This window comes from Saccopteryx bilineata, chromosome 1, assembly GCF_036850765.1.
Source record: "Saccopteryx bilineata isolate mSacBil1 chromosome 1, mSacBil1_pri_phased_curated, whole genome shotgun sequence".
Taxonomy (NCBI): domain Eukaryota; kingdom Metazoa; phylum Chordata; class Mammalia; order Chiroptera; family Emballonuridae; genus Saccopteryx; species Saccopteryx bilineata.
The window spans coordinates 28,411,304-28,432,668 of NC_089490.1; positions in this window are offsets into that span (position 1 = coordinate 28,411,304).

The following is a 21,365-nucleotide window of genomic DNA, read 5'->3' on the forward strand; positions in this document are numbered from 1 at the left end:
GTTATATGATTTTTATGATAAATAAAACTTGAGTTCAATAACTTTATGTAATATATATATTTTTTCAAATTTTGAGCCCCACAATTAAGGTGCGTCTTATACATGGGAACATCTTTACATGGTGAAATATGGTATTTATCTTTTCAAAGCAAAATCAAATACAGATGTTTCTTTCTGAAGCCACTCGTGACTGCATTACAACGAGAATAAAACCCAAATTCCTTTTCACAGCCAGCAAGCCCCTCCCACCTCTCCCCTGAACCCCCTACCCCTTCCCTTCAGTGTCTAACGGCCCACACCTTCTGCACACCTAGCACACCCCAGTCTCCAGGCCTCTCTTCCTTCTGCTTAAAACACCCTGAAACACTGCCTCCCCTCCTTCATGATTTGACTCAAAGGTCTTCTCCCCAGAATGCTCTCCTCTGACTATCTGAGGCTCAGTGGTCACCACCAAGACCATTCTCTTCTCCACTTACTGCCCTTTTATGGTTTCCTCATACATCGTATTTCCAGCTGAAACTGTCTTGTTGGTTTATTTGTCTATTCACTTACTGTCTCTTTCACCATTGAGAAGAGGACAGGAACTTCGATTTGCTCACCTTTGAATCCCTAGTGACTGGAAGAGAGTAAGACACATAGCAAGGGACCAATAAATATTTGCAGGTGGCCTTGCGAACCAAGGGCCATTGGCTGTGGAAGGTTCCCTGGGAGAGCTCTGCCTGTCACTATACTGTGATGGACTGGACCCACCCATCAGGCCAGCTCCATGAGCCGGAGACACGGAGAGTGAGGAACCAACAGCATTGGAGGACACAGAAGCAGACACAGGACTAATGTCACCACCACATTGGTGGCCCGTTAGGTGGGAGGGGAATGGAAAGGAGCTGTGGGGAGATAGAAAAATGGCTGGATTGAGTGCTGCAGAGCCTGGAATGTCAAATAATTTTCTGGGAGGACTTACCCTGCAGCTTCTGAGATGGTTTTCTGCTCTTTCTTACTTGCTCATTGACTAAGTTAGCTTGAATGTTCCTCTGTTCCTTACACCTCGCAAGAGACTAACTAACGGAAGTTCTTTATTATATCTTTACTTCAGCTAAAAGGATGCTGGGACCTAGAGGGGGTGACTTGCCTAAGATTGCAGAACTGGACATGGTTGAGTCAGGGCTTAAAATTCTTTCAATATATTAGTTGCCTAACTTCAGCTTCACAACTGTCTTTGGAGATAGGAAGGAAATGACTATCTTGATATAGAATGACTCAAGTAATTCATGCAGAAACTGGATGACTACCTATAAGGCGCCAGAGTGGAGTTCCAAACTTTGGATTCATAGGAATTAGATTAAATTGGCTTCTTAGATAAATTCAAATCCTGAGACTCCATGATGCCACGGTGGAGGATAGGGAAAACAGGGGTGTGATTGAGGTGTCTGCCTACAGAGTGCACAGAGTAAGATTTCTTCTTTTCCTTAGTCTTGTGGAAGGTTCGTTCATTTGGGGATCTTGGTATAATTCCTCTCAGGCACTTCAGTAAGCAAAATCTCCCCCTGGTTAAACTTCTAAAATCCACAGTCTGTTTCATGATATGGATTTTTTTTCCCCCAGAGACAGAGAGAGTCAGAGAGAGGGACAGCTAGGGACAGACAGACAGGAAAAGAGATAGATGAGAAACATCAATTCTTTGTTGTGGCACCTTAGTTGTTTCAGTGATTGCTTTCTCATATGTGCCTTGACCGCAGGCTATAGCAGAGCAAGTGATCCCTTGCTCAAGTCAGCAACTGGTTCAAGCCAGTGACCTTGAAATTCAAGCCAGTGACGTTGACTTCAAGCCAGCAACCTTTGGGTTCAAGCCAGCAACCATGGGGTCATGTTTGTGATTCGACGCTCAAGCCAGTGACCCCGTGCTTAAGCTGGTGAGCCTGTGCTCAAGCCAGATGAGCCCACACTCAAATCAATGACCTCGAGGTTTCAAACCTGGGTCTTCTGTGTCCCAGTCCAAAGCTCTATCCACTGCATCACCGCCTGGTCTGGCTGATCAATGAAGCTTTGAACTTATGGTCTATACCTTTAGTAACCAAGGGAAACTACAGTGTCCAGGACTTACCTTCCCCGTTAACAATGAAACGGTCCTTTGGGAAGGGTATAGTGGCTACAACATCAACAGTGTCCCTCCTGGTAAGGTCATCCTGTGTTTTCATACGGTGGTGGCCTGGAACTAGGAGAAAGTGACTTGTATCTTCACAGTGCTTAGAGTTCAACCTAATTCTTGATGTACTGTTTTACTGACTTCTCTTAGGAATGGCAAACCATGTCTGATCCAATGTAGCCCTAACATTGTTCACAGATTCCCATAGTGAGCTAGATTAGCCCCTTCATCTTACTAAGTTATAAAACCCGGAGCACAGAAAATCAAAAGGATTTGCTTCCAGGTAGTTCCCTCCACCCCCATTAGTTTTTAAACTCATAGGCAAAACACTTGGGATTCTCAATGCCATATTTCAAAGTATCCACACTGACTATGAAGGACCTAGTCTAAGCTCACTTCTGCCTTCTGCTATTTGGTCAGATCAATGGTCCCCAGAGATGGGCATCCCGCCCAGAGCAGTATCTGGAGAGTTTCCCTTTGCAAGTCTTTGAACATGTAGACATATGCTCCTGGGAAATTCCTACTAGCAAACCCTTACCTGCCAACCTGTGGCGAGCTCAGGTAGGGGCCCCCACTGGGGAGCCCTACACTAGACAGGAGACATCGCAGGGATGGGTCTGGGTGGTCTCTGTTTCTCCTGAGACCCAGACAAGAAGACATGAGCTAACCAGGTCATAACAAAAAATATAAGCTCCGCGTCCTTATTGAGGGTGCTATACCTCACAGGGCTGTGCAAGAACTTTTTAGACTATCCTGAAATTATTTTGAAACCATAGTGTCTGAATCAAAAAAAAAAAAAGAAAAGAAAAGAAAAGAAAAGAAAAGAAAAGAAAAGAAAAGAAAAGAAATAGTTTAGTCTTTAAAAAACTAGGTAGAAAACTATATAAATAGTAGGGGGTTTTTGTTTTTGTTTTTTTAAAGATGGGACATGGGCCTTTGTGCATTGAATTGTGTTTTAAGTTAATGGTACTATCAGATGCATTAGAGCAGGGGTCCCCAAACTACGGCTCGCGGGCCACATGCGGCCCCCTGAGGCCATTTATCCGCCCCCGCCGCACTTCTGGAAGGGCACCTCTTTCATTGGTGGTCAGTGAGAGGAGCATAGTTCCCATTGAAATATTGGTCAGTTTGTTGATTTAAATTTACTTGTTCTTTATTTTAAATATTATATTTGTTCCCGTTTTGTTTTTTTTACTTTAAAATAAGATATGTGCAGTGTGCATAGGGATTTGTTCATAGTTTTTTTTATAGTCCGGCCCTCCAACGGTCTGAGGGACAGTGGACTGGCCCCCTGTGTAAAAAGTTTGGGGACCCCTGCATTAGATTCTGCTGAAGGTAAGCACATGTACTGCCTTAAAGGCTTTCTGAACTAGTTTATAAATATAATAGGTACAGTTCTGGCTGGAAAGTTTGGGGCGCTCTCTTGCCTATGGGGACAGAGTGTGGGACTTAGACTATCTTTTCTTCCGGGTTTCTTTCCAGACCTATATGAAACCATAGAATTGATAATGGAAACAAAATAAAAAATCCCAAGTTGCACACATCCCACGAACATGTACTGATCAAGTACCTCTGAGACATCAGCCCAAACAGGAGCCAAAGGTAAGCGTCCTCACCTGAACGCCCTTGCCCCAACCCCTCAGGGTTGTGTATAGCAAAATAATAAAGTCTCTCAAAGAAACCCAAAGTGGAGACCGTGAACGCTGCAGAGTAGTCATTAAGTGAAAAACCAAATTAATGCTAATTATATTCCGGCTTGCTGTGGTGCAGCCAGTGTGACTTCACAAGGGAAAATGGCATCGGTGGCACTAGGTGGCATCATTCTGACACATTTACAGACCATTAGCCAGGGCTAATATCATTTCAAAGCGTTTGTGTCAAAGTGGGGCAGGCACCCTAGGATTGCCACTCTGCCCTGTGTGATCTGTGAGTGAAAACTCTCGGGTCCTAATGGGGAGAAGGGGTTCGCCCCAGGTTCGTCTAGGGGTTCGTCTATTCCTGACTTACCCTCCTCTCTCAGTGTAGGGCACTCAGGGCAAGTTGTGTCCTGAGGCATTAAAAACTTTTAAAAATTTGGGGGGGGGATAAGTTGAGGGGGGGTCTTGTCAGGAAATTTCCTTGCCTTATGGATGCAGAGAAAGATCTGAGTGCTTCTTCATCGTCTGAGACAAGTAACCACGTGAACTGGGCCCTTCTGGGGTCAAAGTGGTCGTTTCTGTCATCGGAGTTTCAGAGTTAGGCTCCCTAGCCTAGCAGGCTTCTATCACAAGGAGGAGGACTAAAAGAGATGGTTGACTGATGGGGAATTAAAAAAAAAAATTCATAGAATCCAGAAAACTAGGGTACAAAAACCTGCCATTCAAAGACTGGTTCATGGAGCAGCAACACACACATCCCTGGGGAGTAGCTGGGAATGCAGATTCACAGGCCCCGCCTCAACCCTTCTAAGTCAGAGTCTGCATTTTTTTTTTTAATAAATTTTTATTAATGGTAATGGGATGACATTAATAAATCAGGGTACATATATTCAAAGAAAACATGTCTAGGTTATTTTGTCATCAAATTATGTTGCAAACCCCTCGCCCAAAGTCAGATTGTCCTCCGTCACCCTCTATCTAGTTCTCTGTGCCCCTCCCCCTCCCCCTAACTCTCTCCCTCCCTCCCTCCCATGTCCTCCCTCCCCCCCCACCCTTGGTAACCACCACACTCTTGTCCATGTCTCTTAGTCTCATTTTTATGTTCCACCAATGTATGGAATCATGTATTTCTTGTTTTTTTCTGATTTGCTTATTTCACTCCTTATAATGTTATCAAGATCCCACCATTTTGCTGTAAATGATCTGATGTCATCATTTCTTATGGCTGAGTAGTATTCCATAGTGTATATGTGCCACATCTTCTTTATCCAGTCTTCTATTGAAGGGCTTTTTGGTTGTTTCCATGTCTTGGCCACTGTGAACAGTGCTGCAATGAACATGGGGCTACATGTGTCTTCACGTATCAATGTTTCTGAGGTTTTGGGGTATATACCCAGTAGAGGGATTGCTGGGTCATAAGGTAGTTCTATTTGCAGTTTTTTGAGGAACCACCATACTTTCCTCCATAATGGTTGTACTACTTTACAGTCCCACCAACAGTGAATGAGGGTTCCTTTTTCTCCACAGCCTCTCCAACATTTGCTATTACCCGTCTTGTAGATAATAGCTAATCTAACAGGAGTGAGGTGGAAGAGTCTGCATTTTAATAAGGTCCTCAGGGGGTTCAGCAAGGTTTGAAAAGCCCTGGTCTGGTCTGTGCTCTTCGCTTATAAAGAATACTTTTAAAGAGTAGGAGACTTTTCTTTTTTCTAATAAATTTCAAATAGTCAAAACTCTTTCTTGGACTCAGGGCCAAGAGATCTCTTCTCATGTCTGTCTTAGCCCCTCTCCGGCCACCCTGTCCCTCTGCCTCCTGCTCTGTGCCCAGCCACCCTGTCCCTCTGCCTCCTGCTCTGTGCCCGGCCACCCTGTCCCTCTGCCTCCTGCTCTGTGCCCGGCCACCCTGTCCCTCTGCCTCCTGCTCTGTGCCCGGCCACCCTGTCCCTCTGCCTCCTGCTCTGTGCCCGGCCACCCTGTCCCTCTGCCTCCTGCTCTGTGCCCGGCCACCCTGTCCCTCTGCCTCCTGCTCTGTGCCCAGCTGGTATGTTCTGCCTCCCGGGCCATCTGGATCCTGCCGGGAGGGTGCCTCCTCCACAGCAGAAGCAGTTGAAGAGTAGGAAAAGCACTCAGCTTAGAGTCGAAAAATTGAATCCAAGCCTTGGTTCTTCAGAACCCTGAAAGTAAGCCTTTCTGTTTTCCTAATAACACCCATTTCTCTGGACACAGAGATGAACAAAACAGTGCATGTAAAAGAACTTTATGAGCTACAAAGCATTAAAGATACACCGAAGGTCTTGTTCTGCAAGGGGCTATTTTTGAACACCCGCTACTCATAAAGGGGCAGCGATACGTGAAGGTTGAGAAGGTGGACTCAGAGCCGACTGCTGGGGTTTAAATCCTAGAGCTGCCACTTCCTGAGTTGACCACGTTTGACTCACTTTCCTCGTTGTGAAAGTACCCACCTACTCTCATGATAGGGCTGTCATAAGGAGTGAAAACATTATGTCAATAAACATCAGCTATGATTACTACCGAGAGCAGGTAACGTTTTACCTGGAACTTTATATACACCATCTGTAAAGGCAAAGCAGTGATGTGGGATAGATGAAGAGGGAACACACTCAGAGGCATTTGAGAATGGGGAAAAGAAAGATGGAGAGAAACAGACAAACAGAGATCCAGAGGTCCAGGCATAGAGTCAGGGGCAAGCTTAGTGAGAAGCAGCCCTGGGAAGAGAAATGGGTAAACTTTATATTATTCCTGAAAAATAAGCATTTGGCGGGGATCACTATAAGCAAAGGATTATTTGCCACAGACCAGAGCCAACATAGATGACAGCCCGCGTCAGGCTCTTGACCACTCGCACAGACAGAATTGCCATGGTTGAGCATGGAGACTAGTGTACATATTATGTGAATAAGTCAGCATACCGTGGCCTTAAATAAACAAACCCAAGTTCATAGGCACACGATAAAATTATGAAAACACACTGAAGTGCGCTTACCTTAGGTCTCCAGAAAGATCTCTATAGGGACAACACTTCATGCCATTGCTCTTCTCTCTCTGAGGAAGTTTCAGTCATGAAGTTAGAATCTTGAGCTTAACTGTTCCTTTCTTGGCCACACAGGACTCTGTAAAGTCCCACTGCAGTCCCTTTCCTGGGGCTCCGGGAATCCCGCGGCCGCCATCGCTCCGGGCCTGTTTCCCATCCGGCCCATTGCTCACAGCTGCTCGCATCTGCTTGCAGTCCTGAACCTTTTTCCCAGGATTCCTTTGAGGGAGTATTGGGTGTCTCCCTGGGCCATGATTTGCAACATGTACTTGCATCACAGCCTCGTCTGTCCAGCTCTAGGGCTTCTGCCTCTGGGGGTCGAGGCAGCCTCCTCCAAGTTCCTGTGCACATGCCCTGTGCCCCTGGCCATCAGGTTAAACACTGTGGTCTTGAGAGATGGTAGAATCCTGCTGCTTCGTGCATATCTGAGTGCCCTCATTCTTTCCTAGGGTGAGCACAGCGCTCCGCCATGATGGTCTGTTCTATCACCATTGGCCTGCCTAGGTGTCTGAAATTCTGCATTATGTATCCATTTCTTACTGTTTATGTCTCTCAGAGGAGAGGCAGTAATTAAATCATTAATGAACATAAGAGGGAGGTTAGTGAAGAGGGAGCCAACACCCTAAAGTGTTTAAGATTTGACTGGATGGAACACAAGTGTACAGTGCGAGCAAGTTCTTATTGGAACAGATGTCAGCCTGTCATAAGAGAAGGGAAGTGGGCGATCCAGTCACACCTCACCCTCAGGAGGCTGCAGATCGCAGTCAGTGAGGCACTTGCCTTGGTTATTCTCAGGTGTTAATTAGAACTGCAAGACCATTTCCAGAGTAATTATACAGGCAAAACTCCATGAATTTTGAAGTTTTTAAATCTTTCTTGAGTTCAAAGGACACCAGAGCCCCATTGAGGATATTCAATGGTTGGTCTTGCACATTGATACAGGGTGCTGGGTCACGTGGTATTGACAATATGGGCTTTAGTGAGGAAAACTTGAGTAATGTTTGCAAATACTTTTCCCATAGAAGTTCTGGGAGACAACTGCATCTGTTGGCCCGACGGGAGCGGTACTGCACCCAGAGGAAGCTTAAAGCAGTCCACGGATAAAAACAATTGAGAGAACTCGTTATTTCTCTTCCTCCCGTATCTGAAAACCCTTTATCTGAGTGGACTCAGTGTATTTAGAGGATGGATTCATGAGCAAAAGGAACAGAGCCGAGGATGAAACTCTGAGGGGTGGCCTTTCCTTTGGTTCTTAAACAACTGATATCCATCTATTACAAATGCATTCACACAGAGATTTCAAGGTATCAGTGTGATTTCTAATTTAATTCCGGCGTGTACCCTCTCCATGTCGGTCTTACTCACCTTTCTCTCTCTGACTCTTGAATTATTTAATGTTTTCCCTTAGTTAATCTAAATTAGAGTTGTTTCTTACGGGTGGGGGGAGAAGGAAGAAAACTAAAAATAGTCACTGAAGCCAGGATATATTACACCAACTGCTTTTGCCTCTGGTGGTTGCTGGAGTTTCCTTTGTTGTCTTGTTTGATTGTTTCATTTATATGGCAGGTTAGACAGCAACAGACTTCTGTTATTGCCTTTTTTCAGTGGTGGATTTTTTAAGCTCCGATCCCCCTGAGGCAGCCACTCCCCATCCGCAGCTGCTGACAAGAGGTGCTGTTGCTCTCAATATTTAACACCTACTGGAGAGAGATCAACAGAGATGCTATTATAAGTGGCAGAGGGTGTCTCCATTTTTAACTGTTCAGGACTTTGTTGAGAGACACAGAGAGTGTGTGTGTGTGTGTGCGCGTGCGCGCGCACACACACACACACACAGGGTGACTAAAAAAATGGATGAGAGAGAGAAGTCATTGAAGATGCCACACTGTATCGATTTTTTTCTGTACTCCTGATGCAGATGCTTGATTGTATTTGTTTCTAACTTCCCACCACCACCTCCCATCCTCTCCTTGAAGGATGTTCTGATTTGGCTGCCGTTCTTTAATAATCCCTCAATTTTTTTTAAATCAAATCACAATAGAAATGTGTTCAAACACTTGAAACCATGTTAACACAATAAATTAGAAACTTTAATACAAAATAAAATTTAAAAATACAAAAAAAGTCTAGCAAAGAAAGAAAGAAAGAAAGAAAGAGAGAAAGAAAGGAAGGAAGAAAGGTGTTCAAGAGGAGAAGACATTTGTAAGGGGGAGGGTTTCGCAACAGAGCCAGAGTGTGAGGAACAGAAATCCAATCCCTGGGGCAGGTTTTTAGAGTTCTCTCAGGACACTCTGGGTCAGGAGTGCCTTTCTAACTTTCCATTCCTCTTTTTGTTTAAAGCGCGGCAGAGCGTCATCCTTGGTGTAAAACTGGGGATGAGGAGATTTATGGATGGGGAGGGAGTGAGACTTTGTGAAGTTAAACAGATTCGATGGCTCCAGGCGATAAATTAGCACTGCGAATGGAGCAGGGACCCAAAGAATCTTGGTCATTAGGAGAGGGTTTCTGCCCTCCGGATCCTGTCTCTTGCTGGCTTCTCGGTGCCTTTCGTTTCCTGAAAGTCCATAGAGCAGCAAGCCAGGGAAAAGTTAAATATCCAGTGAAGGGTTTTGTTTGTGAAGGGCACTACGAGCCAGGTGGGGAAGTGTGAGGTGGAGGCATCTCCCCTAGCCTGCAGAGCAGCTGGAGACCAAGATAGCCTTAACCCCTGTGCACAGCGCGGAGGAGGCCTGCACTGCCATGCCCCAAAGAAACACTTTGTAAAAGCTTTTTATTTATTTATTTTTTATTTATTCATTTTAGAGAGGAGAGGGAGAGACAGAGAGAGAAAGAGAGAGGAGAGACAGAGAGAGAGAAGGGGGGAGGAGCAGGAAGCATCAACTGTTGTATGTGCCTTGCCCAGGCAAGCCCAGGGTTTCGAACCAGCGACCTCAGCATTTCCAGGTCGACGCTTTATCCACTGCGCCACCACAGGTCAGGCTAAAAGTTTTTTTTAAAAGAGGGAGGCCCTGGAGCCAGTTACCTGAATTTAAAATCATAACAAAGAGCATGGCAAAGGTCTTTAAGAAGACTACAAGGGAAAGGCAGGAGACCCTTTTGTTGATAACAATGCAAGCCACCAAGTGACTGGCAGCTCGCATTCACTCCTGAGGGTCAGGGAGCAGAGTTGATGCCCTGATGTGGAGATACTGGGAAATCATGAAAGGAGTAGGATTTGGAGAAGTACTCGTATTATAGATAGAAGAAGGCATTCTCAAATGTCTCCCTCCTTTGGAAACCACAAACTACAACCTAAATTTGGCTCCTTTTAGAAAATGGCCCTATATTCTTTCTGGTTGTTTTCTCTTTTGAACAAACCTGATACACTCCCATAAATATTCTGAGCTTCTCCATGAGCAAACAGAGTGAACATATAGCGATGTCTTACTACGGAACACCAGCAGGTTCAGATAGGCCTTTGACAGTCTGTGACTTCAGTCTCATTTCTAGTGTGCACTACCCTGTCATGGGGCTCAGGGAACCCCTGCTTCATTTGTAAATTATTTCATCAAGTGCATGGAAAGGATAAGGAAATTTAAAAAATAAAACATCAATATATTTCATGTAATATTATGTAAATGTAAAACTGTCCACAAAAGGATATTCCAACATAAATTTTAGAATATTTAGGACAAATAAAAGTAATATTTTACTTTTTTCTATTAAGCAAGTATGTGTTGTTTAAATTACTATATAACTATGTCAGAAAAAAAAACCAATACTTGTATATAAATAATTTTTCTTAAAATATGTTAAACTTGGTTTGGGGGCATCTGTATTAAAATGTGAATTGAAAATAAACCATATTTTACAATATCAAAATATTTTTTAATACTATTATAACTTCCTGTTTGGAATTTTTGCACTTTCCACTAAGGTTATTACTAGTTTTAAAACTTTTTTTTTTTCTGTTGCACTTTTAAAGAACAAGATAATATACTGCTCACAAGAATTAGGGGATATTTCAAAATGAATATGAAGCAATAAAGTATCCCCTGATTTTCGTGAGCAGAATAGAAAAGGGTTTGAGCCGCTGTTTTGCATTGCACCTCTGTAAATAATACATCTTAGATATGGATATTTATTCCCAAAAATGAGCGGTCAAACTGGTCATGATAAGAACTGGGTTTCTAATATTTGCTTTGAAGGACTGGAGGCAAGGTAATATAAGAACTCAGGTCAGATGAGAGTACTCTGCGGGTTCTGAGAAGCCTTTACAGAGAGCTAGCACGGTGTGATGGATGTTAGGAGGGGGACCCTGCAACCAGGCACCTGAAATAAATCCACCTTCCCCACATTATAGCTGTGTGTCCCTGAGCAAGTGATTTAATCTCTCTGTGCTTCAATGTCCTCATCTGTACAATTGAGATAATAATAGCGCCCACCCTATGAGATTGTTAGGATTGAATAAATGAGTATTTCTAAAGCAATTAGAATAGTACTTGGCATATAGTTAAGTACATACTATACAGATATTAAATAACCATAATACAGATATTAAGTAGTACATTAAATAGTACTAAAATCAAAACACCAGGAATTTTATATCCATTACTTGTATAAATTATATCCTCATGTCTGAGAATAAAAATGATTTTTAAATGTGTAACGGTTAATTTTACATTGAGTGCTTTCTGTTGTATGACCAATCCCCACTGGCTAGATGGCCTGTATGCTCAGAAAACCTATCAGCCAGCATGCAAATCCCATCCTTATTTGCGTATGTTCAAGCTCCTCCTTCTCTAAGGGAAAACATTTAGGTAATTACATTTTAATTGAAATTGGAATGAATATTATTAGTACCTTTTAAAACATATCCTTCCACTCCTTATGGTTTAGAAAAGCAGGAAGATAATATGTCTAGATCTAAAGGCAGCTCATAGATACTTTAAAAGTTTGATTTGAATTTGGCTTAATATAGAGAACAACTTTCCTTTTAATTTTACACACTCTCAGGGTTGCTTTGTACAGCTGTGCGGGCTGTACACTGCACATCTCCAGGGCTCCCAAGCTATTTCCTCGGTGAATGCTATACCAGAATTGTTCAGCGGGGCAGCCCTGGACGCACTATCCCCTGTGTAATCCCGTGCGATATTAGGACATGCCTCATCCCTCTGTCTCACGACTATCCTCTTTCAAATACTTGGAGACAGCGATCATGTTATTCCTACTCTTCTCTTTCCCAAGTTAAACGTCTTAATGTTCGTCAGTCTGCTTCACGAGACATGTCTCAAAGCCTAAATTTGTTCAACATTTATTGAGTTTCGACTCTGTCAGATGGTAGGCTAAGAGGTAGTGACACACCACACTGAATAAGGTACAACCTCTGCCCTCAAAGACCATGTGTTCCATGTTCCGTGACTCCATTGGTTGACTTTTCCTTATCTTCTGCCTAGGACTCAGCAATCTACTTGGATGATGAAGTCTGCATAGTATCTAGCTTTCTTGATGGCCACAGCCTAATGCTAAGTCGTGAGCACCCAAACACACATATTCTGTACTTAGGCATCTCTCAGTCTGCCCAGGTTTTGGTAGTTTTGTTTGTAAAGTTTTACATGTGGTCCTGCTGAATTTTATCTTCTATGATTTAGTCTGTCAAGTTCCAGTTATCCACATTTTAAAAATATTCATTATATTCATTCTCATTCCAAATGATAAAAAAAATATATATAGACAAAACAAAAATAGATTCATAGAAACAGAGATCAAACTCATGTTTGCTAGAGAGAGAGGATGGGGGTGAGTTCAGGAAAGGGGGCCTGACCTGTGGTGGCGCAGTGGATAAAGCATTGACCTGGAATGCTGAGGTCGCCAGTTCAAAACCCTGCACTTGTCTGGTCAAGGCACATATGGGAGTTGATGCTTCCTGCTCCTCCCCCAGTTCTCTCTCTCTCTCTCTCTCTCTCTCTCTCTCTCTCTCACACACACACACACACACACACACACATACAGTCTCTCTCCTCTCTAAAATGAATAAATAAAAAGAAAAAAAAAGAAAAAACCAAAAAGGAAAGGAGAATATAGTCAGTAATATTGTGGTGATAACTTTGTATAGGAACACTGTTACTAGACTCAGTGTGGTGATCTCATGGTGAGGTATAGAAGTGTTGAATCACTATATTATACACCTGAAACTAATATAATGTTGTACGTCAGCTAGACTTGAAAATATATAAGTAAGTTTAGAAAAAGAGAAAAGATACTGAACAAGGCCGACTCCTGCTGCCCAGCACTATTCCTGCCCCGTGGCCAGTGCTGAAGCTCTTCGCGAGCTGCACACTGCCTATTCCGGCATGTGGAAGCAGTGGCCCTGAAATTGGCTCACAAGGCCTCAAGAGGGTCTTTTCAAATGTTTACCCAAAGTCTCACTTCTATGTTGATAACATTTTCCTAATTCTTGGTCTCGGGATCTTATCGTAGGAACAACAGGAGACTGAAGAAATCACTTGGTTTTGGTGACTCTATGTGGATTCTTTTTGGTTTGTTTTTGTTGTTGGGTTTCTGTTTTGTTTTGTTTTGTTTTAGAGAAAGGCAGGGAGAGAGAGACAGAGAGGCAGGCACATTGAGCTATTCTTGTATGTGTCCTGACCAGGGATCAACCCGGCAGCAACCTCTGCGCTTCAGGACTGCGCTACCACCAGCTGAGCTATCTGGCCAGGGCTTCATTCTATACTTATTGATTGACTGATTTTTTTTTAGAGAGAGAGACAGAGAGAAGAAAGAAGAGGGAAAGGAGGGGGAAGGGAAGCACCCATTTGTTGTTCTATTCAGTCATGCGCTCATTGTTGCTTCCTGTGTGTACCCTGATCTGGGATCTATCGCATAACTTTATTGTTTCTGGACAACACTCTTAACAGATTGAGCTAACTGATCAGGGCTCCATGTTGATTCTTTTTAATTTTTTTATTTTTATTTTATTTATTCATTTTAGAAAGGAGAGAGAGAGGGAGGGAGAGAGAGAGAGAGAAGGGGGAGAAACAGAAAGCATCAACTCCCATATGTGCCTTGACCAGGCAAGCCCAAGGTTTTGAACCAGCGACCTCAGCATTTCCAGGTCGACCCTTTATCCACTGTGCCACCACAGGTCAGGCTCCATGTTGATTCTTAATAATCACTAGTACATTAGAGATTCTTAAGTCAGCCCTTTAATTAAATGTGCTATTTGGTGTGTGTGTGTGGGGGGGGGGAATACTAGAATGAGGGGCCCTAGTATGAGGTATGCAAAAATATTCCTTGATTTCTCTTAAAATCACCCCTGTATCTCCGGGCCGTCAGTTTTCTTGGCATCACGCTTGCTCTGAGATTTCCTAGCCACCTCCATTGCAAATCCTCTCTGCAGAGATAAGGCCGGGGTAGAACTCTCCAAAGCCAACAGGAAACATCCATTGCCTCCGACAGGATCATCCTAATTAATAATAATCACAATAATATTGTGCTTTGCATTTTATCCAGGGACAGCGAATGCTTTATGAACATTATTTAATTAAGCCTTCTGACAATCCCATGAGGGGACCTGGGAAACTGAAAGATCGGCTTCATCTCTGTGGAGGTAAGGAGACCTGTCGGGAGGAGCAGGGCGACAGTGCGGGAGCAGAGTGGGAGGGTGGGAGAGGGGGACACTTACATGGAGAAGGGAGACTGATGGCCACCTTTCCAGCCAGCCACCAGCCATGCACCTGAAGGAAGTCCAGGTATCGGAATCCTTCTGAGACGCTCCTATAGGGTTTCCTGTTTGTCACTCCAAAATTATAGTGATGCTCAACGTGATTCAGTATTCTAGATGTGATTTTTAAATTTGCTGAAGAAAATGCTGATAAGATTACATTTACATTTCCTTTCTCTTGCTGCCCAACCCCCTCTTTCCTTGGCCACCTCTCTGGGGCTCAAGTTTGTCAGCCACGGACTGAATGAGGCACAGTCAGGTAAAGCAAATGACTATGTTCACTGTCAATGCCACTCCCAGACCTTATTCCATCACAGCTGGTGCTCAGAGCCTCGATCAAGGTCTGGCCGGGAGAAAGCCGTTGTGGAGTCATCTGGGGTAGTTCTGTTCTTGCCCAAGAGGTGCATGCGTGTGTGCAGATGTACAGCCCAGGGCACGAACCCGTGTCTGCTCTGTCCCGGGGAATCCAGACTCTTTAAAGGACTTCCCTAATCACCTAGGACAAAAACAGAACAAACAGTTCAACTTCGTCTTTATTAAACTCCCTCAAGAAATAAACTCTGTGTGATATTGGATCATGGAAAAAAATCATCTGAAACTTGGCTCTACTTGACTGAACTATAACATGTAGAAACCACTTCTTTGTAATTGTGGGGACTTTTTAAAATAAAACTTTTACTTTCCCTGAGAAGTGTTTGCTAAGCAAATCGTCTTCACTTTAGCACCCAGCCACAACATCAAGGTGTGTTGCCTTGAATAAAAATAAATGGAATGGAATACTCTTTCCCAAAGGAGTTCCTTGTCTGTCTTCACACGTGACCACTGCCTCATGCTCACATACCCGAAGCCTCGTTTCCCTGGCCGTGGCTTTCCTCTCTAGTAAGACTTCTCCTGATCTGATCTCCCTGGGCCAAATGATGAAGGAGAAGAAATCAGGAAAGGGAACAACTGGTTATTTGGATTAGTAAACATCAACAACCACTCCCTGCTGTGTTGATGACCTTCACTTTGTGGGAAATTGCCATAATTTCTATGTTCACCTTTCCATCAGGGAATAATGCCCATACATCAGCCATCTCTGGATTGAGAACTGTTCATACCGATTTCTCTTTTAGGAAATTTTCATACATACTTTCAGCTGTGGAGAGAGAAAGTGTGCACACACTCAAGTACGTACATATAGGCGATATACAGACAGATAGAGATATCTGTATCTATCCATATACATTCTCATCCCCTCCATTCACTGCCAACGTCAGCCACTTCAGAGATGAGGAAATGAAGTGCTATTTTTGGAGAAAAGACTGATCTTTCATGCAGACTTTTCAGAAAATGACCCAGCCTGCCACCCATTCAGACCTCTAGGCATTGAAGCGCTGCTTTGTTCCCGCACTCGGCTCCACTCAAAGTTCATCCTCTGGGACGGAATGAGCCTCCCTCTGCCAGAGGATCAGGCTCCCCCAGCGTTGCTGCTGCACCCTCCCTGTGTCGGCTGGACATGTAGTGGGAGACAGAATGAACCTGGGCTTTTCAAAACTGGCTGCCCAATTATATTTTTAAAAAGATGTTTTGCTGACATCTAGAGGCATGTGGGTAATAACACTTATTAATAATGGTTCTCTGCACTGATCGGGTGCCTTGCTTCGCGTGCCCCAGCTCTGCACATACATTAATGAAATACCCATCACAGCACCACTGTGAGGTAGTGTAAGTAAGCATTATTATGTGCAAAGAATGTATTGATTTTTTTTTCAAAGCAATATATAGCTGAGGCATCGAGGGAAAACCCATAAGAGCATGAATTAAGGAAGAAAAGCAATACAGTGAATGTAAAAGAAAACAAAACTAAAAATTACCACCTTCCCCCCACCCGTGCTCTTTAGGAAGAAATGATTACTTCACAAGTTCCGAGGGCCTGAACTTTAACTAATTTGGTTGTTAGCCACTTATGCAAAAGCACCTAGGAAATCAAAGAGAGGGAGTCATCAATAAAATTCCAAGTCTTTTTTTCAACCCCATTCACAATGCTCCCTGCTATGGGCTTTCCTCCGCCCAGGCATTCCCAGTAGTTAGTATGGGGCTGGCATGGTAGACAGCGCTTAGATTTATGACAGAGGCATTTTGTTTATGGTGGGGTGGGGGCCTGCGGTGGGGCGCATAGAAAAGGGAGAAGAAACTGTAGCCAAGTTTGTCTGCAAAAATATGCTTGGAGGTTGCGGAATTTAAACTATGCCACTGAGTGTAGCTATTTAAAGCAACTATCTTTTGGAATTCTTCTAGCTTTGTTTTATGGTAGCGGCTCAGTGGCATTTTTATTTTTTATTTTTTTTTAAAGTGGTAACTATTCCAGGTTCTTATTTTCAGCATGCTTCTGATTTCTTTTCATGGAGCTAAAACTTCTGGGGCTTATAATTCATTTCTAAGCTGAAAGGTAACATTCTACTTAAAAAGAAGTGTCATAAAATCACTAGCTTGCAGAGATACCAGGACTTGATAGAGGACTCGAGAAGTGCTTCATATTCTTCCCCAAAGTTATTGCAATGCTTTGCTTTTATGAGGATAACAATAAGTTGCTTTTAAAACAACTTATTCTGCTCAAAACTCATATGCATTGGGTTTGAAAAGAAAATGTAACAGCAAAATAAAGTGAACATGAGTGAGTGAGCCCAAACGGCTGTTGGGGAATCAGGGGTGCTTATGTTTTGGAGTTGATACCGAAATTAAAAACTGCCACCTTGTGCTGCACCCGCCCCCTGCCACACACACACTATTACTTTGTTCCCATACTTCCGGCACATCAGAACCTGACTTTGTCACCATGAACACGGCTGCCTCCATTGAATTTGAAGGAGGGGGATCAAACTTTAGACCAAGGCTCAAAATCAGTGAAAGAAATGCTGAGCAAAGCTCGGCTCGAGTATTATAAGAGCTGCTCCCCGGCACCGTCCTGGGCGGCTCGCTTCTTCCGGTCTCTGCTCACGTGTGAGCGTGTACATTTATTTTCGCTTCCTATTGCCATACTGACAAAAACCCTACCAATTCTAAACTTATTAGCAAAAATATGTATTCTGTTGTTTTGTTTTGTTTTCTAGACTTGATCTATGACGGGTTGATCAAGGCATTTGATCGATTTTCTTGCCGACTTGTTAAGTCCAATCAGATGTCCTGAAGACAGTGGAATTTTGTTTGCGGTGGGGGTGAGAGGAGTCGCTGGGAACTGTGGCTCCTTCTGGGGAGAGGCAGGCCAGAGCGCGCCCTGCAGACACGGGAAGAGGGCCCCTGTGCAAGGGAGGAAGTGTCCACCGGAAGAAGGGCAGCAAATACGTGATACACCATCCATCTCTAAATGTGGCCTGGGTCTGCCTCAGTGATTCTGAAACAACGGAAGAAGCCCTTGCCTCTTCCTCGTCCCCTTCCTCCTCTCCTCCTCTCCTCCTCTCCTCCTCTCCTCCTCTCCTCCTCTCCTCCTGCCTCTGCCCTGCTGGGACCTGCTGTTCCCAGACCTCACGTCTTCACTACACTCCAACTGTATTCTGGGGTAAGGAGGCTTCAGGAGCTGGCCTGGAAACTCACACACCATCAATAATCTGTTTCTCGAGGGGAAATGCCTTTCAAGTTCCAAAGTATACGATAACAAGACAGTTTTGGAAACCACTGAAAAGTTGGAGGCTGCTTCGCCACCAAGCACGGAGTGTGAGAGGGCCGCGGACCCCACCTCCTCCCACACGGCTCTACGGTTCTTGCCGTTTCAGTTCCTGGTTCAGCTCATGGGCGTTGCAAGTTATGCTTGCTGTGATTTTAAGGAAAGATTTTATGATCACATTTTCTGTGTGCCTCCTTTTCCTGTAAACAGATATGCAGCCTCTCGTCCAAGACAGCAATTTATATACCAGGTGAATATTAACAAATTTGCATTTCACTTCTTTTTTAATGGTCATGTGCCCCCTTGGTGAAAAGCAAACTGGAAAGTTAAAATATGATCATGCACTAGTAATATGCACCCATTTGCAAAGTAGCTAGTGTTATAAAAATGTGTAGGTCCTAAAAATTAAGGCATTTGCTAATAAAAAAAAACAAAACGTGTTTTTGGGACTTGCAGCTTTGGAGGGTCATTATTCCAATAAAATATATAGAGTTAGTGGAATCAGTGAATGAAGATAAAAAGGACTTCTTTGCTGCTTGGTTTCATCTACATTTCAGGGATGAGTTAGGGAAAGAGTTGGGAGATACAGAGTGGAGACACGTTGTTGGTTTATACATGGGCATCAGTGTGGAATACAGAGACCAACAAGTTTCTTCCTCATTGTTGCTGCCTCTCACCACTCTTAGGACTCTCAGTTTCTTTTTTTTTTTAATTAAGTGAGATGTGGGGAGGCAGGGAGGTGGGAAGGCAGAGAGACAGACTGTTGCATGTGCTCTCATTCACCTTGCAAGCCCCTTATAGGGCGATGCTCTGCCTATCTGGAGCAGCTGCTCCGTTGCTCAGCAGCTGAGCTATTCCAGTTACTGAGGCAAGGCCATGGAGTTATCCTCAGTGCCTGGGCCAACTTGCTCAAACCATTCGAGCCATGGTTGCGGAGGACCAGGGTGGGGGAGGGGGGAGAAAAGGAGGAGGTGTAGAGAAGCAGATGGTCGCTCCTTCTGTGTGCCCTGACCTGAAATCGAACCCAGGACTTCCACATGCCAGGCCGTGGCTCTACTGCTGAGCCAACTGTCCAGGTGGACTCTCACTTTCTTTTCATGATCCCAGCAGCAACCAATTGGTTCACGAATCTGACTATGAACTGGTCTTTGGTTCAAAAAATTAAAAGATACTCTTAATATATGTCTATTCTTTGTCCAAAACCCTCTAATAACTTCTCTCCAACGTAGAGTAAAAGCCAAAGTCCTAATTGCACCTGACATGCTCCTTGCTGGTCTGTCCCCCTTACCCTTTTGACTTCAACTCCTAAGCTTTCCCAGTCATTCACTCCACTCAGGCTTCCTTGCTTTGCCTGAGGCACTTTAGCCATACTCTTGCCTCAGGGCCTTTGCACTTGCCATTTAAAAGATATCTGCCTGTCTTCCTGTCTCCATTTCTTCAGGTCTTGACTTAAGTGTCACCTTCTCAGGGAGGTCTTCCCAGGCCTTCATCTAATTTTTAACACTTTTCCCTTCTCCATCCTCCAACTCTGCTTTAATTTTCTTTTTGACATTTATATAAACATGATATTGTTTATACTTTACATCTTTATCTTGTTTTTTGTTGGTATTTCTCAAGTAAAACAAAAGCATAAGGTCAGGAATTATTACTGTGCTTACTGCAGTATCCTCAGGACCTAAAACAATATTTTGCAATTACTAGGTACTCAACAGATATGTGTTAAATGGATCTTGGGGATCAAAGGCAGATATTGTTCATAGAAAACTGATGTGTAAATGTGGGAGCACCAGGCACTGAGTTTAAGTATGCAGAGAAATTAACTTTCTTTAAAGTGGACAGTTGAACAAATTGAAATCACAGACCGAATTATGCCAACAAGCCTTTAATGAAACTGCCACAAGTTCATTCAAGGCTGCCCAGATGATTTCAGAAGCAATGTGGCAGTGTGTCTATTTCAGAGTGATATATGCATGTTCGCTGCTAATGTTTCTTTCAGAAATCTTGTGTAGCTTCAGTGAAGCTAATTTATAAACCTTAACTACTGTAGCTCATTTAACTCGCTAATTTTAGACATTGTGTTGAATTAAAATCTGCACTTTATTGTGTATTATTTTGTCTACTGCTAAAATTAATATGCATTCTTTAATGTTTGACTACAAATGTTTCAAATACATATTTAAGCTTTAAGAAGCATTTGTGTCAAGATTTTTTTTTCTTTTGTACATTTTAGAGGCTGCCTTGTGGAATCATACACCTACCAGGAAAAGTTTCTCATGCCTAAGGCCTGCATGGAGCAAGTCAGGAAAGATGCTAGCCTCATGCGCTAAGTCAGTAAACACTCACTTTCATTTCTCTCTCCTATTGAAACAGCAAGAAAATGAGGTTTAGAAAAGTATATGGAAAATACTAGCAATTGGTGTCAACATTCTGGCTAAAGAGATGAGAGCTTACATAGGCAGTAGGCTACATTGCCAAAAAAAAAAAAAGTGTCAAACTGACAAATGGACTCGAGTCAATCAAATCAATGTAACTTAGCCAATTTGTAAGCATGTTTGAAGAGCTAATATGATTATAATCTTTCGCCCTACCTCCATTTACATTTGATGACTGGTTAAAAGCCCTATCTATGTTGATAAAGTGTTTTCACATTTCCACCTGTGTTCAATGTATGTACATTTTTCTCCCCTGCATGGTTCTCACATTCAGGATGGAACTTTTTCTGTCAGTCTTGCCTTCTTCCACTCGCTCCCCATGCCCGACATGCCTTCCTTTCCCATCTTGACACATTCTGGTTCTTAATACAATGCTACACATGTAGAAATAATCTCAATAGATCATGGTTTACAAAAAACAACAACAAGAAAACCTCTTAGCTTTATGCCTATGTGTGTGTGCACACTTACGCTGGACCCTAGATAGAAACATAGTCGTATTACAAGGGATAGCTACATCCCCAGAGAGGTGCTCAGCTGTTACTTTTCAGGCTACTTCTACACATATCCAACTACCCATTTCTTCAGACAGGACCATGTCTTTGTACAACCTACTTCCCGCAATTGTGAGACTGCATGAACGCACTCGATGCTTAGTAGTTTGAGGACGTAGGTTATGTGATCCACAGAGAGGAAAAGACTTAGGCGCCGGGAAGAAGCAGCTCTGTTATTTACAGGGAAGAGTAGTTCCTCATT